Source organism: Dendropsophus ebraccatus, chromosome 8 (genome assembly GCF_027789765.1).
Source record: "Dendropsophus ebraccatus isolate aDenEbr1 chromosome 8, aDenEbr1.pat, whole genome shotgun sequence".
In the NCBI taxonomy this organism is placed as follows: domain Eukaryota; kingdom Metazoa; phylum Chordata; class Amphibia; order Anura; family Hylidae; genus Dendropsophus; species Dendropsophus ebraccatus.
The window spans coordinates 45598041-45614648 of NC_091461.1; the positions used below are offsets into that span (position 1 = coordinate 45598041).

The 16608-nt window shown below is 42.4% G+C and overlaps 1 protein-coding gene across 7 annotated transcripts in view; it reads left to right on the forward strand.

Annotated features, from left to right (window-relative positions):
* The window catches only part of ANK3 (ankyrin 3), a 506950-nt gene that overhangs the window by 326109 nt on the left and 164233 nt on the right, over positions 1-16608 (forward strand). The window lies entirely within an intron of this gene.

The following is a 16608-nucleotide window of genomic DNA, read 5'->3' on the forward strand; positions in this document are numbered from 1 at the left end:
CTCACCACTGTTGTCTGCGAGTGTTGTGGAGTGTATGGTGGAGGCTGTAGGACGTCACCTGGAATTCAAGTCTGTGTCTTTTCCGGATTACGCCTTGTGATTTTTTTCTCTCCCCCCCCCCACCCCCTCCTGGGATGCGGTGTTAATTCATCATTATCGGGTTTCATTGTAAATATGGCAGTAGAAGAAGGAGAACGCTTTTTCGGACAAGTAAGGATTTCTCCATGGTTTCCTTGATCCTTTACGAGAGCTGCGTAATATCTGAAATGGCTTTATTTCTTTATTTTGGTAACTTAGCTCCTAGGCGAAGAACAGATGCAACCGTTTACATGCATCTGCACAGGACATCAGCGTTTGCCCTTGCCTCCAGGTTAAATGTCGTACAGTATTCTACGTCTCTGTGTACTCTCAGGATGGACTGTAAATGCTTAAAGGCTGAACATCTTATGTAATACCAGCATATTATATTGATATCTTATATTTTTTATAGTATAATTTGTAAGGTGTTGTGGTTTTAAGTTTAGCGTCTTGGTCCTGAAGGTCATATGGTTATATCTTGCATGTTGCTTATTGTATTATATTGAGGAGAAGCAGCTTTGTATCCTGTGTGGGAGCCTATCCTATATCAAGGTGCATTTATTATATTACGTCATTTGTAGATGAAAGGCCATTATACCCCCCACTGTTGATTTCGGTGGGTTTTACATAGAGCTGTACTATATAATAATCCAATGATTTATGAACGCATATGCAATGCAGATCTAATAATCAATAACATGTTTAGCTCCGCTACATTGCTATATAATAGGTTAAAGCTGTATATATTTTCTGCAGTAACAAACATTGTTTGCTATGTAAGATTAGGAATGTACAGGCAGTAGTAATCGATCAGCCTACGGGATTTGTTGCCGAGTGTGATTCTATGTTCCTTTTGTTTGGTTCAGAACTTACATTTATATCCAAATGGGAATTATTAATAACATTTCCAACCAATCTATGGCAGATGAGATTTCCTTAAAATGTTTTTTTTTTTTTTTTTTTAAATAAGTCCTCCTCATGGATGGTATCCAAAGATACAGAAATGGGGAGCACATTGTTGTGGGGATGGTGGCTGCTGAGGTATAAGTGGCTATTTTAGCGCTATGACAATTGAGAGCCGATAGGGTTTGTATGATATGGATAGTGTTGTGATACATTTGTGGCCATTCTATACTCATGTGATTCGTTTTTGTTCATCTCTTTGGTGATTATAAGGTAGATATTTGTATTTTGTGGATTATGGACGTACTTTCAGGTGTGCATACTGACCGCAATTGCAGACACTATAGGACTCATTGATTTCTAGAAGGGTCCATAGGGTCCATATTTGCAGCACAAACTCGCAAGAGAAGTCGATGGGTCCTTTCAAACTGCGGAAAGAATATACATACTGGTTGTGGATATGTCCAGACAATATTACCCTAAAGGCCCTAAAATAGCTCAATGATGTATCAAGAATAAGCCCGGGGTAAACTTTGCCACAACTGTGCTAATGCAGCCCCATTATTTGGAAGCTGTCCCTAACCATGAAGGTTTTGCAAGAAACATACAATGTGCTATGCTCCTCCAAGAATCTGTTGTCTCTATGGCTTTATCTCTGGTTTACTGGTGTGAGGAACCGAGTCACACAATCTTGAGTTTATGTTATTTGCTGTATGGAATAGCGTATGCTGCACTCCTCCATACAGAATAAAAGAATACTGCATGGTATAAGGTCTTTACCATGAAAGTCTATGTACTGTATGACAGATGCCATTGTTATAGCTGTATGTTGGAAGTATACAGTACATCAGGGAATTATGTACAGCTTACAGTATTTCTGAAAGACACTTCACAACACAGTATGAAATATCTTTGAAATCAGATCAACAATTGATAATATATCTAGTGTGTGTCTGCTTGGTGATATACCTCTCACCTTTCTATCTTTGCAGACACTGTAAGATCTCTGTATTTTACTATAGATTATGATTCACCATGACATCCTTTACTCTGTCTGTCTTAGATAGCAAGGGCTCAGGCCCACAGGCATGGAACTGCATGGGCTCACTCTATTTATCATACATGTAGCTGATAATGTTACATCATTCTGCAGCATACCGCTAAGGTCATTATGACACTTGATACCAACTATGTAGAATGTGGGCTGGAACTCAGACCCTCACAGTGTTTGACTACAAGAACCTTACTGGTTGTTGTGCCTGATTATATATATACACACAATTTGCGTATGTTGCCTATTGTACAACATGTGGCCTCAGTTTGTATTTAGTTTGCAATTTTAAGTGTATATGCTCCCAGCAGATGTATATTTCACCTGATTCCACTAGGGGCAGAATGGAGCTCAGAGAATGAATAGTGATTGCTGGCATTAGGAGGGCAGGTAAAATTCCTTTGTATTGGGCACATACAGTGTATCAAACCAATCTTTAGGTGAAATGCGGGCACAGCCAGGATACACGCTTTTAGTATGGTAATTGCAATTATATGGGACTTTTCTCAACACGTAAAACAATCTAGTATATGGACATATTTGTGCTATAGGGCGTCACTTAATTTCAGACAACTGTGGCAGGTAGCAAAAAGTCATAAACATTCTGCCCAAATCTCCAGTTTCTGCAGTAATTTTTTTCTTTAATGTAGCTACAGCAGCTCTGAGCTGGCATTGATTTCAGAGACACTACACAAGCAGCCGCAGAGGGTGTGCACCTCTACCAAACTCCAGTGTACTATTGTTCTGTTAAGACTGTCTCCACTGTTATCTGTATATAATATATATATATATATATATATATATATATATATATATATATATATATATAGAAATCACTGAAATGCAGACAATTGGTTCCACACCCAAAAAATAATGATTTATTATTCTGAATAACATGTAAAACAAGCGAAACAAACATTCAGAAACAGCAGAATATGTGATATTATAAGTTACTGTACAGTAATGGAGAGGATGGGAAACACAAGGACTGACAGAGACTGCAGGGAACATGAAGGAATGAGCAGGACAGATGTGGGCAGATACATGCAGCACTCTCTGTCCGGGGAGAGAGGGGTTACAGCTATGAAGAGATTACCCCCACAGTCCTGTCCCCTGATGTGAGCCCCAGCCTGAAGTGGATCTGCTATGATTTGGAAGGTGAGGGAGACTTCCTGGGTCAGAGTACAGGGCTGTAGACCCCACTATGCAGACCATGCCCCTCCCCCACTCGCGCTCCCACCCAGTACAGGGAGCTCTTAAACCAAAGCAATGCTCTTACACCAAGTCACAATTTTGAAAAACTGTGAGCTCTTAAACCAAAACGCTCTTAATCCAAGTTACTCTTAAACCAAGGTACCACTGTATATATATATATATATATATATATATATATATATATATATATATATATTTAAACCTCCTTTCAGTCCTTTCATTAATACAATGTGGTTTGCAGGACATGTTTATCTCAATAGTCAGCGTTTCTTTTTGACACTGAGCTGATCCTATCCGACCAAGACTATGTGCACTATACCAGGGGATACTGGTCATACAAATAACTTTAAAACTGGCAATTCTACAATCTAAACCCTTGAAATGTTATTTGCATGTAAAGGAATTACCACCCGTACACCTCTTCTGTAAGTAATAATAATAATTAATATACATTGATAAAACATAAAGTAAATATTTATCTCTTTAGAAGTAATAAACATGGAAAAGAGGTAACAACACAGCGCTATTTATGAGACATCACATAAGATGAATTCTATCAAAAAATTGTCCAAAATAGGACGAAAATGTCCTGGCCAATATACATTGATCCATGGCGGGTCAGCCTCATCAATTACTCACTTAGGGGGCTTGTCTGTTTTAGGTAACTCATTTTTATTTGCCCTAATAGAGTATTTTAGGATTCAAATAAGAAGATTCCCATGTGGTGTCACCTCTATTAGATAGAGTCAAGAGCTGTGTCAATGGTTGCTCTCAGGTTTAAAAGACTTCCTATTAAGATGAATAGATGCTTATTGATTTACATGGGTGTAATTCTGTTCCAAGCTCATGTTATATACAGTACTTCCAGGTACCCTGTTTGCCTGAAACTAAGACATCCTTTGAAAAATAGGCATAGTGGAGGATTTACAGGATAGCTTAAAATAACGCATCCCCCGGCAGGGATAGACAGATAACCCTGCATAACCCCTTTAAGAAAACATCTGCACAGAAATGGATACACTTGCAGATTGGCATATTCCACAAGGAGATCCACAGTATTAAATCTATAACAAAAGCCAAACTTTTTGCAGATTTTGGTGCTGCAGTGAATCTGTTACATAGGCTGCCATTACACACAGCAGTTGTTGAGCCAAAACTAAGAATGGGAGCTATAGCGGATGGATTTAACCTTCTGCCTCTTGCTGGATCCACTTCTGGCTTTGACTCAAACACTGCTGTGTGTGATAGCAGCCTCAAAATCTCCCTGTCATCCAAGTTACATTGGTAAATACAGATGGGAGAAGAACTCAACTGTACTTGTCCCTCTCCAGCATGCTGTCATCTCTGCCACACTACAGGAGATGGGCCGCATAGCCTTACACCAGTGACTGTCTCCTATAGCAAGACAGACAAGGTAGCGAGCTGGGCGAGTGAAGTGCTCAGCCATGCGCTTCTCCTGCCTCATTCTAGTGATCAGTGAACACCCAGACTCCTACTGATCCAAACTATTAGGCTACATTCACACATTCAGTAGTTTTTCAGGACCATATATAATGTCTGCAATCATCTGCAGTCTACAAGAAATTAATCCGTAGTGCAATCTGTATCGTAATCTTATCATAATCTTATAATCTTATCATAATCAGCAAAGAAGAAACAGAGTGTATATTGGTTATTTGTATAACTTTTAAGGGGCAATACAATACTTAAATAAAAATTTTCTCTGGACTTCTCCTTTTAATAAGTGGCACTGGTTTAAAATGCTAACTCACCTGTACTTTTTACTGATTTGCGGACATTACGGGTGTTTCATCTGTAAAAATTACGGCTGCTCTCATAGACTTGTGCCGCAGTTATGGTCCATACTAGAGCTTGTCAGTAATTTTTGTGGATCCACCCTTTGTGGATTGTGGATCCGTATATATACGGACAGTGTGAACAGACCAATTAAAATCAATTGGCCCTAAATTTGTACGTAATTGCAGATCCGCAAATACAGACATAACTAAGGAACCCATGAATGTCGCCTGACACATATAGAACGTGTGAAAGGTTTTTAAAGTTGCAGTGTGCATAATTTATATCAAGCTATACATGTTGGGGAGAATACTGCCATGATATGTTGTGTGATGGAGCATGTATGAATACAGTAGGCTGTCTCTCGGATGTATAATACAATTTAATATGTGTCAGGTGGTTCAGTATGTTTACTGCATGCCGTAACAATAGATAGGACATCTGGGGCTGGCTATAACAGTATGCATCACTAAATTTGGCCCGGAAAAAGAAACCTGCTCTTAATTTCTCTAGCTCTCAGCAGGTCAGTGTGGCAGTGTAACTAAGCTGGTGTGTCTGCCCTGTGAAGCCAGAGTTGAAGTGAAATCATTATTTGCCCACTGCTATGGATTTAGGACTGTGCTGACCCTGTGCAAGTCTGGCCCTACAACAATGGGACAGTATTTACTGTGCCGCTTTGGGTGGGTCTGTTACACTCATTTGGATACCCTGCTTACCGATGGTTTCATCTGGAGCTTGTCAGCTTCGATGGACTAAATCATGGAAAAGAATATCCCGGCGCTGGTAATGTATCTCTGCTTGTTACCATGTATTGCTCACATGTAATATAGGCTTGCTGAAGTGACAGGCTACATAGTGTCACCCGCATTATGTATGGGTATGTGTACTATTCATACTAAACTCCTAATAGTTTCATGGTATGCAATAGAGCTGAAACTGAATAAAGATCCTGCTTCGTCCATGCTGTGCATGTGATCTTTGGCTTTTTTTCCTGAGACCACCTTATAGCAATATGCACTATTGTTCGCTATCATTATGGGAAGTCATAGGAAGAACTGTTCTCCTTATCCTGTTTATAACTGAGAATATGTATGAAGAGAGTGGTAGGGGTAACTGTATTATCTCCTACTGATCCAGAGTGATGGAGGAGTGGTGGACATCTCAGGAGGTATCAAGCACATAGACTTCTTGGACATCCATGTTATATGAGATATGCTGAAGTTTTGTTGTGATTTAGTGAAAAGCAACCTTGTGATATGGTCCAATGCATGCTGTGTTATGTAGGTATACTCCCTGTAAATGATGGTTCACATAAACAGCGCACAGCTCCACACAGATTGCATATGGAATAGTACTGTCACATGAAAATATTCTGGTATGAGTATGTGTAAGCCAATACTAGCAATGGAACATAAACAGAGAAAACTATAATGGAAAGATCTGTAGCCACACTGTTTGAAAGGGATCATAGCTTTAAAACAGATCAAGAAAACCATGCAGGGGCTACACTAAGCAATGTGTTGCAGCAGCGTCTAAATTTCCACAATATTTTCAGCACCTCAGGACGAAGAACAAGGGACTTTACTGAGTAACTTTCACTTTTTAATATGTAAATGAGGGTGTTCAGTGCACTGGGGGTAGTCCCGTAGTGCACCTATCCAGCCGCCCACTGACTCCTGCAGAATACCTACTAATAAATGGGGTAGTCCCATAGTGCACCTATCCAGCAGCCCACTGACTCCTGCAGAAAACCTACTGATAAATGGGGTAGTCCCATAGTGCACCTATCCAGCCGCCCACTGACTCCTGCAGAATACCTACTGATAAATGGGGTAGTCCCAAAGTGCACCTATCCAGCCGCCCACTGACTCCTGCAGAATACCTACTGATAAATGGGGTAGTCCCATAGTGCACCTATCCAGCAGCCCACTGACTCCTGCAGAATACCTACTGATAAATGGGGTAGTCCCAAAGTGCACCTATCCAGCCGCCCACTGACTCCTGCAGAATACCTACTGATAAATGGGGTAGTCCCATAGTGCACCTATCCAGCCGCCCACTGACTCCTGCAGAATACCTACTGATAAATGGGGTAGTCCCATAGTGCACCTATCCAGCCGCCCACTGACTCTTGCAGAATACCTACTGATAAATGGGGTAGTCCCATACTGCACCTGTCCACCCGCCCACCGACTGCTGCAGAATACCTACTGATAAATATCTATTCGGCACTGCAGTGATGTCACTTTAGGCCACAGTTCACTGCAGAGCACTGACTTAATATTCTTCAGTAGGAATTCTCCCAAGGCTAGAGGGTGGACAAATTAGCATAACAGCATAACTTAAAATTACTCAGTAACACTGCAGCACACAGATGTAATAAAAGGAAGTGCCTCCTTCCTTCCTTTCCCCTCGCCTATTAGAATCCATTCGCAGGTTAGGATCACCTTTTGCTTTAAAATGTCACATCTGACATGTCAAGAAGTTTCGATCAGTCCGAGTGTTTAGACCCGTATTGGCACACATAGGGAGAATGAGCGGAGAGAAGACCGCACTTGGACTCATTAGAAAGTCTATGACTCTCCGCTTGTTCTCCTGATAGCTCTGGGTCTGAACACTCAGACCTGGATCAAACAAAACTTTTGACATGTCTCTATGACAAGTCAAAGGTTTTTTTTAGAACCATAGGTACACTTTAAGGTTTTGCTTGCACGTTGTCAGTTTTGTTGCATTTCTTTGTTTGCATAGGTAGTACAAAATTGATTACGTGGACTGTTTTGGCTTTGCCATGGGATCAGCATTACCAGGCTTAATCAGATCTTTTACGAAAAGAAAAGAAAAAACTGTGATAAAGCCTGGTAAATGCCAATCACATTACAAGGCCCAGATAGTCAATCTAGACAAATTGTATTGCCCACATAATCAGTTAGGCCTTAATTAAGTAAAGCAAGAAACAAAACTGCAATTTTACACATACTTACATGTGGCCTCCAACCTGCTGGGGACTGCCTGATGATTCATGGTTCGGGCAGAATGGAACCGATGGCAGTAGTACATATCATATGAGCAAACTTGGCACATGCCTAAGGCAGCATAATTCAACGGGCAACCTACAATGATCATGTATTAATGTTAATTCTCTTTTTCAGTTTCTTGTAACTTGGTCCCTTCACATAGCATAGAATTAGTGCCTGGAAATGGGTCATAAACATGTTTTGCTTTATGATGTACTCAGCACGGACTGTAAAAGAAGTCTGGACTCTTCCCAAAATGTCTGCAATATATAAAATGCGTGCTCAGCTTTGAGCTTGTCTGCTGTATAGGATATCCCGTGTCACAGTAATCTAAGGACACTGCTGTTTGTTGCAGTTTTTTCATTCGGTTCTTTAACAATACCCTTTTCCTTACAATAGCTTTGGGTTGTTTTAGTAAATATTCCACAACATTTACCCATTGCAGTAGAAAATAGGGCTTATATATTTGGCTCCAAAAACAGCAAATGACTCATGTTTTAATTTTTTTTTTTCAAATTGCAAATTGTCATCCTTTTTATTTTTTGCACTTTTCGCAGATACCCATGTACTGTTTTTAACTTGATGTGTTGCTGTAATTAAAAAAAATTATTGGTCAGTATCTGTGTACGGAGACCTTCATCACTCAGTAAAACAAGCAGGAAGAAGCCCTCAGCTATGTGTATCTCTCTCCATCTCTCCCATCACAGACAGGCTCCATGGCTCCCTAATCTGCTGCAGATAGGAGAGAGATGGGGAGAGAAGTGTTTAGCTGTGTGCTTTTCTCCACTTGCTTGGTGGGGATTTCAGCACCGCCACCCAGACACCTACTCATCAAAACTTTTGATATATATTTCTTGTTACTACAGACATTATACAGAGGATTACTATTGCACCTTCAGTGCCACATATGGCATTGTTACTTATTAGTGTAGTAATAACTGTCTTTTGCCAAGGTGTACAAAATAATTATCACACGTACTTGGAAAAATCCTTTAATACCCCTTATATCTGAAGTGATTAGTTTAGTTAACATTTCTTATGAAACTGAAAAAATGTTAGTTGCCCAACCCAATAATTATTCTCTGTAGATTGTAGATTTCAAAACACTGAGAAATATGGCTTAATAGCCCACACTACTTCAGTTATGTGTAAATATACTATCAAAGAGGAAGACAATGTACATTCTATTTCTTTTTGTTTTTAGTTGGTACTTGGCAAGAAATATGCCTCTATAGGCGATAGTACTAGGGATGGACCGAACCTGCCGAGGTTCGGGTTCGTATGAACCCGAACGCTCGGCAGCAGATTCCCACTGTCTGCCCTCTCCGTGGAGCGGGCGATACAGCGGGAGGAACGCCTGGAAAACTGGGATACAGCCTATGGCTATGGCTGTATCCCAGTTTTCCAGGCGGTCCTCCCGCTGGATCCGCCCGCTCCACGGAGCGGGTAGACAGCGGGAATCATTACCGAGGGTTTGGGTTCGTACGAACCCGAACCAAACTCGGTTCGGACCATTCCTAGATAGTACCACTAAAAGCAGTAGCAAATATTTTCATGCCACCTGGTTGGCGCCACTGTGCAGATTCTCATGGTGCCATCCATTTTTTAAACTGCTACCTGGTTCCCGAGATCTGGTCCAGTTTCTATATATATGCTAATGGCGCGCTCCTTCTGAGTTCGGCCCCGGCCTGGCTCTACTTCTGCTTGTGCTCCCACCATGCCTGGACAGTCGAATCTAAAGCTTTGGCTGTTGAGGCATTATGGGGGTTAGAGTTTTTCAACAGCTGGAGGGCCAAAGGTTTCCCATCCCTGCTGTATGGCAAACAGCTGAATTCAGCATTCAGCTGTTTCTTCAGTCCCGATAGAGAATGAACGGAGCAGTGTTGTGGATGCATGGCCCATTACTCTATTCTAAAAGGATTATCATTATCGCCATTGGCCCCAGGAGTCGATCCTCCTGCAATTAGATAGTTGTCCTCTATCCTGTTAATAGGGGTTAACATTGAAAAAAAAATGAAGGCTGAGTTGATATACTGCAAGTTACTTGGAGTAGATTGGTCAATAACCCTTTTCCACAAATAGACACAGAATTACTTTTACTATGTGGTTTTCATACTGCAATAGAGAATAATAGTATGTGCAGTGGAGCCAACCCAATTAACTATTGCTATGATGGTGGCTACCCTAAAGCTTTGGGATCATGTCTTTTTCATAACTGTAGCCTAGCTCATACTATTATAGAATACCATTTATAAGACACAATGAAGTACTTGTTCAGTATGGATCTGTACACATTTATTGTGTCATCATCACTCAGAAGGTCATGTAGTGTTTTGTCTTAAAGTTAATTCTGAAAAAATGTGTAAAAATCTTAAGTGGGCCATACACATAGGGGGAGATTTGTCAAACATGGTGTAAAGTGAAACTGGCTCAGTTGTCCCTAGCAACCAATCAGATTCCACCTTTCATTTTCCAAAGAGTCTGTGAGGAAAGAAAAGTGGAATCTGATTGGTTGCTAGGGACAACTGAGCCAGTTCTACTTTACACCAGTTTGATAAATCTCCCCCATAATACCTATTTTCCCAACCCCCACATGTGCATGAAGGCCTTTGTGTTCTCAATGGAGGAGGTGGCAGTAGGCCGCTGCCAGACTTCTCTAAAAGCGACTTATCTTCCAGAGAACAAAAGGATTGAACATTTGAAATTCAACACTTCTTTGATGCAATCCTCCTGTGACTCAAGTCAGGAGCCATCCAGCTAGTCTTGCTGAAATTGGTATGTTTAGCTGATGGGTCTAAATGAACTCAATGTTTGATCGCTTCATAGGGTAATGTAACTAGGTTTACACCTGCTTGAGACTTTGGGACTGATTAATTTGTATAGGTTCTTTTTATCACTTATTAATGGCATTATACATGATTCTGGTAGATGAGAAAGAATAACCTGTAGAAAGCCACAAATCATCATTACAGTTTCATGCACATGCTATAGCTGTATGCTCAAACTCCCTGCGGCCCATACTAACACCAACATGAAAGGACCACATACGGAACTGGAGGCAAAGTGGGGTCTGTGGGGCCTCATAGACTGCTACTGCTCTCACATTACAGCTCCATACAACTTTGAATAATTAAAGTGAAAAATGTCATTTATACTAGAATCCAGTTGAAAGAAATATTTATTATATAGCAAGTATTTACTATATATCTTATTACTATAAATGTAAATAGTAAATATTTAGCCATTAGACCGTGTAGAAATCCGTGAAGGGTGAGATATGTTTGTCTTTCCTTGCTGGTATCTTTCAGTAGACATACTGTGTAGTTGCACTATTGTTGTGGAAGAAAAGCTCAGCAAGGGTTCTGTGTAAATACAGATGTTAACCTGTGCAGTTTCTGCTAGACCATATGACACCACATTGCAGTAAAATTTGCCTAACAAAAGCTTGTCTTTTCTGTGACCCACTTTATGAATAATGTCTGGGCCATCTGTGCGCGTTTAGCCTTGACATAGCTGAGGTGACATCTTCAGATAATTGGTGCATATCAAGCTCCGGTTCTCCTGATCTCCTATTTGCCACGCAGAGTTCTTGCTATGACCTTATAGTGTTTATGTTCCTTGGTGTTAGTGCACAGGAACATTTATAGGCGGCTAGAAAGTAAAATGAAAAATTATTGCCATGGTCATACACTATGAAATGACAGCTTCTGTCTATTAGGTAGTATACTTCAAATCCGACAGAAATCATATACGTTGTTTTTTTTCCAGATCTACACAATATATTATTGTCTAAAGTTCCACTTCACAGGGTACCATGACTTCCCATATTTCAGGAGCTATGATGTATCTGACAAGACTATTGTATAATACACACCTTTGGCTTATAGTAAGACTGTCAGGCTTCTGATAAATGGGATTGTTTGGGTCCCACTACTCGATCAGTAAAATGGCCTGACTGCATAACCACAGTAAAGAAGAGGTTGAATGGAGCCCTGCTGTCCCATAGACTATGAATAGAGTGGCATACTCATGCACACTAGACTTCAAATTCATCAGATGGGAGCTCTGAGATTCCTGTGCTTAATAGCGATGAGCGAACATGTTTGTAAATGTTCGTATGTTTGCACGAACATGGCGCTAACTGTTCATGTTTGAATGATTATAACGATCATTTTTTAACATATTGGAATTTGCGAACATACATAACTTCATAATTTACGCTTTGCACTTGATTATCTGTATGCATGTACGTAGACTAAAATGTACGCTTTTACTGTATGTTCGTTACTTGTTCGTGAATGTTTGGTAAACACGGACACGGAACGATCACGATAATTTTTTTTTTAATGTTCGTGTTCGGGATCCGAACCGAACATTGGGATGTTCACTCATCACTAGTGTTTAACACTGGGTTTTTAATGGATGGACCCTCAATATCAAATGTTTTTTTTTTCTCCCTATTTTGTAGGTGAGGAAAAATTTAAGTGCAGGAAAAACCCCTTTGATAGTTTTGGGTTTAATTATACATACTGTATAAGGGTATCTTGACCCTTTTTATAGGTAACCAGCAGAAATTTAGAGAAAAGGATGGAATGGGTTAAATTTTTCTTACTTACCTCAATGATCCCCCGCACTGCTATTATTATGTTTTAATAGGACTCTGGAATAGGACTCATCTGTTGTGGGGGTATCCATACAGTAGTTACGTAATCTTTTGACAGTAGGCACCCCAATTAGGTAAAGCTGCCTAATGACAGGTACACATGAATGTGGTACCAAAAGCAGAACCAGTATATTTTGCTTTTTTTTCTTCTTCTTTTCTTTTATAATTTCACACATGTGGGTTGACCGGACGTGGTTATGACACAGATTTATATAATTGTATTTGCTTAACCTGCATCATTGATATAGTGCCTAAAACAAAGCTCACAGTTTTTTTTCTGTAATGCTATATGCTGCTGGTGAAGGAAAAAAGTACAGGAGAGGTCACAGCACTCCACCAGTACGGTGTCCCTTTTTCAGTTGAATGTTGGGGGGTTTAGAGGTCAGACCACCACTAATCATAAAGCGATTACATTTCCTACCTACATATCATTATAAGGTGGAAATACCCCTTTAAGATGCCTTCAGTAAATATTAGTGCTATAATATATACAAACTATCACTTCAACATCTACTTTAGCATTTTAATTTAGTTGTAGATGATGGGAATTATGGCTGGAAGTCAAAGAAAAACTGACCAGCAGGTCATTATTCCTGAACATTTATACTGTGCCCAGCGATTTTTAACAATTAACGATAAACGATCGCAAACAAGATTGTTTATCGTTAACCTGAAATCGTTCACCATATTACACAGAACGATAATCGTTAGATACAATCGTTATTGCGATCGTTATTGTGATCATTATTGGGATCGTTTACTCCTTCTGATCTCAGGAAAACAATGGGCAATGTGCTATTACACTGAACTAACGATTAGTGATGCGGAACTTGAGCGAACAAACGTGGAATTACAGCGAACGATTAGCGATAATTTTAGGTTTAGATCTAAACCAACGACATACGAACGATTTTTTGATCGTTGCCTGCAATTACACAGAACGATTATCGTTTGAATTCGAACGATATAATGATTTTTTTGCATGATAATCGTCCCGTGTAATAGGGCCCTTAGGGTCCTATTCCATGGGCTGATGGGGGCCCGATCAACGATGTAAACGAGCGCCGATCTGCTAGATCGGTGCTCGTTTACTGGGCCTGTTCCACAGCCCGACAATCGTTAGCGAGGGCTGCAGGGACATCATTACCAATGTCCTTGCAGCCCTTGTTTCATACATTACCTGTCCATGCACAGGACTTCTCCCTGTCCCGCTCCGCAGCAGCTTCGGAGCGCCCTGTCTGAACTGATAGACCACTCAGCCAATCACTGCTTCCAGTGATTGGCAGAGCGCTCTGTCAGCTCATACAGGCCGATCCGAAGCTGCTGCGGCTCGGGACTGGAAGAAGGAGAAGACCTGTGCCTGGACAGGTAATGTATGATGTTTTGAAATTGTCGGTCACCCACCGCGCCCGCTATTCCACCTAGCGATGCGCGGGTGGCGACCGATGATTTTAGGTTTGAACCTAAATGGACAATCAGCCGATGACAGGATCATCGGCTGATCGTTCTCTCTATTCCACAAGGCGATTGTCGCTTCGTGGAATAGGCCCCTTAGTATGGCTTAATATCAGAGGAGCCCAGGAAAGCCATTATAATGTTTTGTTTTGTGTTTTTTTTTTGGGGGGGGGGGCTTCCTATGACAGGATCTAATTCATTTTAGTGGTCCTTAACACACACACACACACACACACAGCATTAAAAGTTTTTTTGGCTCATCTAAAATGGCCTCAGTGAAAAAAAAAACATAGTTATATTCATCAGCTTATTGGGGTATTCCCCCCAAAATTATTTTTGCATTAATACGTTGCCCACCCGTAGCTTTCCATCTTTCCAATATAAACTCATTATGGATTCTGCACAGTTTTGCTGCTATCTAGAAGCATTCACCCCCCTCCCCCCCCCCACCAAATGCAGAGAATCATCAGCTCTCAGTCCAACCCTGACACACTCCCTGCTTCTGGCTCCCACCCTCCGAGACGGCATCACGTGTCCTCAGTCTCTTCAATGGGCCGGGTTAGCGCTTGTACCCTGCTGCTGCTGCTGTTCACTGTCTGCCTCACTAAGAGCACCCAGAGATCACCCGCCCCGCACCCTGTATCCCCCCACCCCCCGCAGCTCACCCGTTGGCCTGTGAGTGCAGCCCCCCCTCCCCACCCCCCAAAGCGATCTCCCGGGGACCCCCGTCCCCCTCCCTACAGCCCGATCTCCAGGTGCCCCCCCAGTATAGCCCGCAGCCATCCTCCATCACCGATCCCCCCCCCCTGCGTCTAACCCGGGTGAGACACCAGTGCGGAGGTGGCGATGCGGGCGGCCAGGTGAGACGCCAGTGCGGAGGTGGCGATGCGGGCAGCCGGGTGAGGTTCAGCGGGGGGTTGATGCAGCCGGCTGGGTTACATGGTTAGGGCAGGCGGCCTTACACGGTGGGGGCAGTCGGCAGGCGGCATTACATGGTTGGGATCACATGCACTTACAGGCCGGCTCTCCTGGCTCGGGCAGAACTACAACTCCCTGCATGCACGGAGAGAAGGCTGAGCATGCTGGGAGCTGTAGTTCTGCAAGAACTGGGAAAGCCACAGCTTCTGCCGGGTGAGACGCAGGGGGGAGGGATCGGTGATGGAGGGTGGCTGCGGGCTATACTGGGGGGGGGGGGGGGCACCTGGAGATCGGGCTGTAGGGAGGGGGACGGGGGTTGCCGGGAGATCGCTTTGGGGGGGGGGGAAGGGAGGGCTGCACTCACAGGCCAACGGGTGAGCTGCGGGGGGTGGGGGGATACAGGGTGCGGGACGGGTGAGCTCTGGGTGCTCTTAGTGAGGCAGACAGTGAACAGCAGCAGCAGCAGCAGCTGTGACTGTCTCACTTTCCTCCCTCTCTTCAGTGAACTGGGGTACAAGCGCTAACCCAGCCCATTGAAGAGACTGAGGACACGTGATGCCGAGCGTGTCAGGGTTGGACTGAGAGCTGATGATTCTCTGCATTTGGTGGGGGGGGGGGTGAATGCATCTAGATAGCAGCAAAACTGTGCAGAACCCATAATAAGTTTATATTGTAAAGATGGAAAGCTACGGGTGGGCAACATATTAATGCAAAAATAATTTGGGGGGGAATACCCCTTTAACCCTCTGCCACTTTCAGCATTGGTCCTCGACATAAGCTTTATTTACATGCCTGCATTGATTATGTATCCATATACTATTTTGTAACTACGTTTTCTTCATTTGCCGGACGTATACTTCTTTTGTGCACAACTTAAACGCGTGGAAGACCACACTTTTGAGTCCTGCACAAAAGAAGTATCCATTGGGCAGTTGGACAGAATGCCCAATGGCCCCATTCACATCAATGGGGCTATTGGCTGCATGTCAGCATCCTTTTTTTTATTGATTCCCGGCGTGTAGCCCGATGTAGGGCTGAAAACGTGATGTGAGCTAAGCATTTCTTGATTTTATTTTAGAGCCAAAAGACGGCTATCTATTGACAATGACAGCCATCATTACTGATAGACAGTAATATGACAGTTGTCCAAAAAGAGGTCCGTCAATTTCTCGTTATGGGAACATAGACTTAGGTCATGTTCACGCGGTAAATAACACTGGCTATTCTGGACTGGTGTCTTTAAGGATCATCCCGGATGGTACTGCAATACCGGCCAGATGATCTTTATTTCTGGTGAATTTGGATGCGGGCGCACCAGTGTGCACCCGCATCCCAAATCACTGCTGCACACAATGGAGCATGCGGCCGGAGCCGCACTCTCCATTGTGTGAAATGACATGTCTGTGCTGCAGGTATTCAATGAATAGCGGCCACAGAAAACTAACATGTCAGTTTTTTGTGCAGCCGGATTGAATCCCGGCCGGAGCGTATACTGTGCAACTAAGGCAACAGTT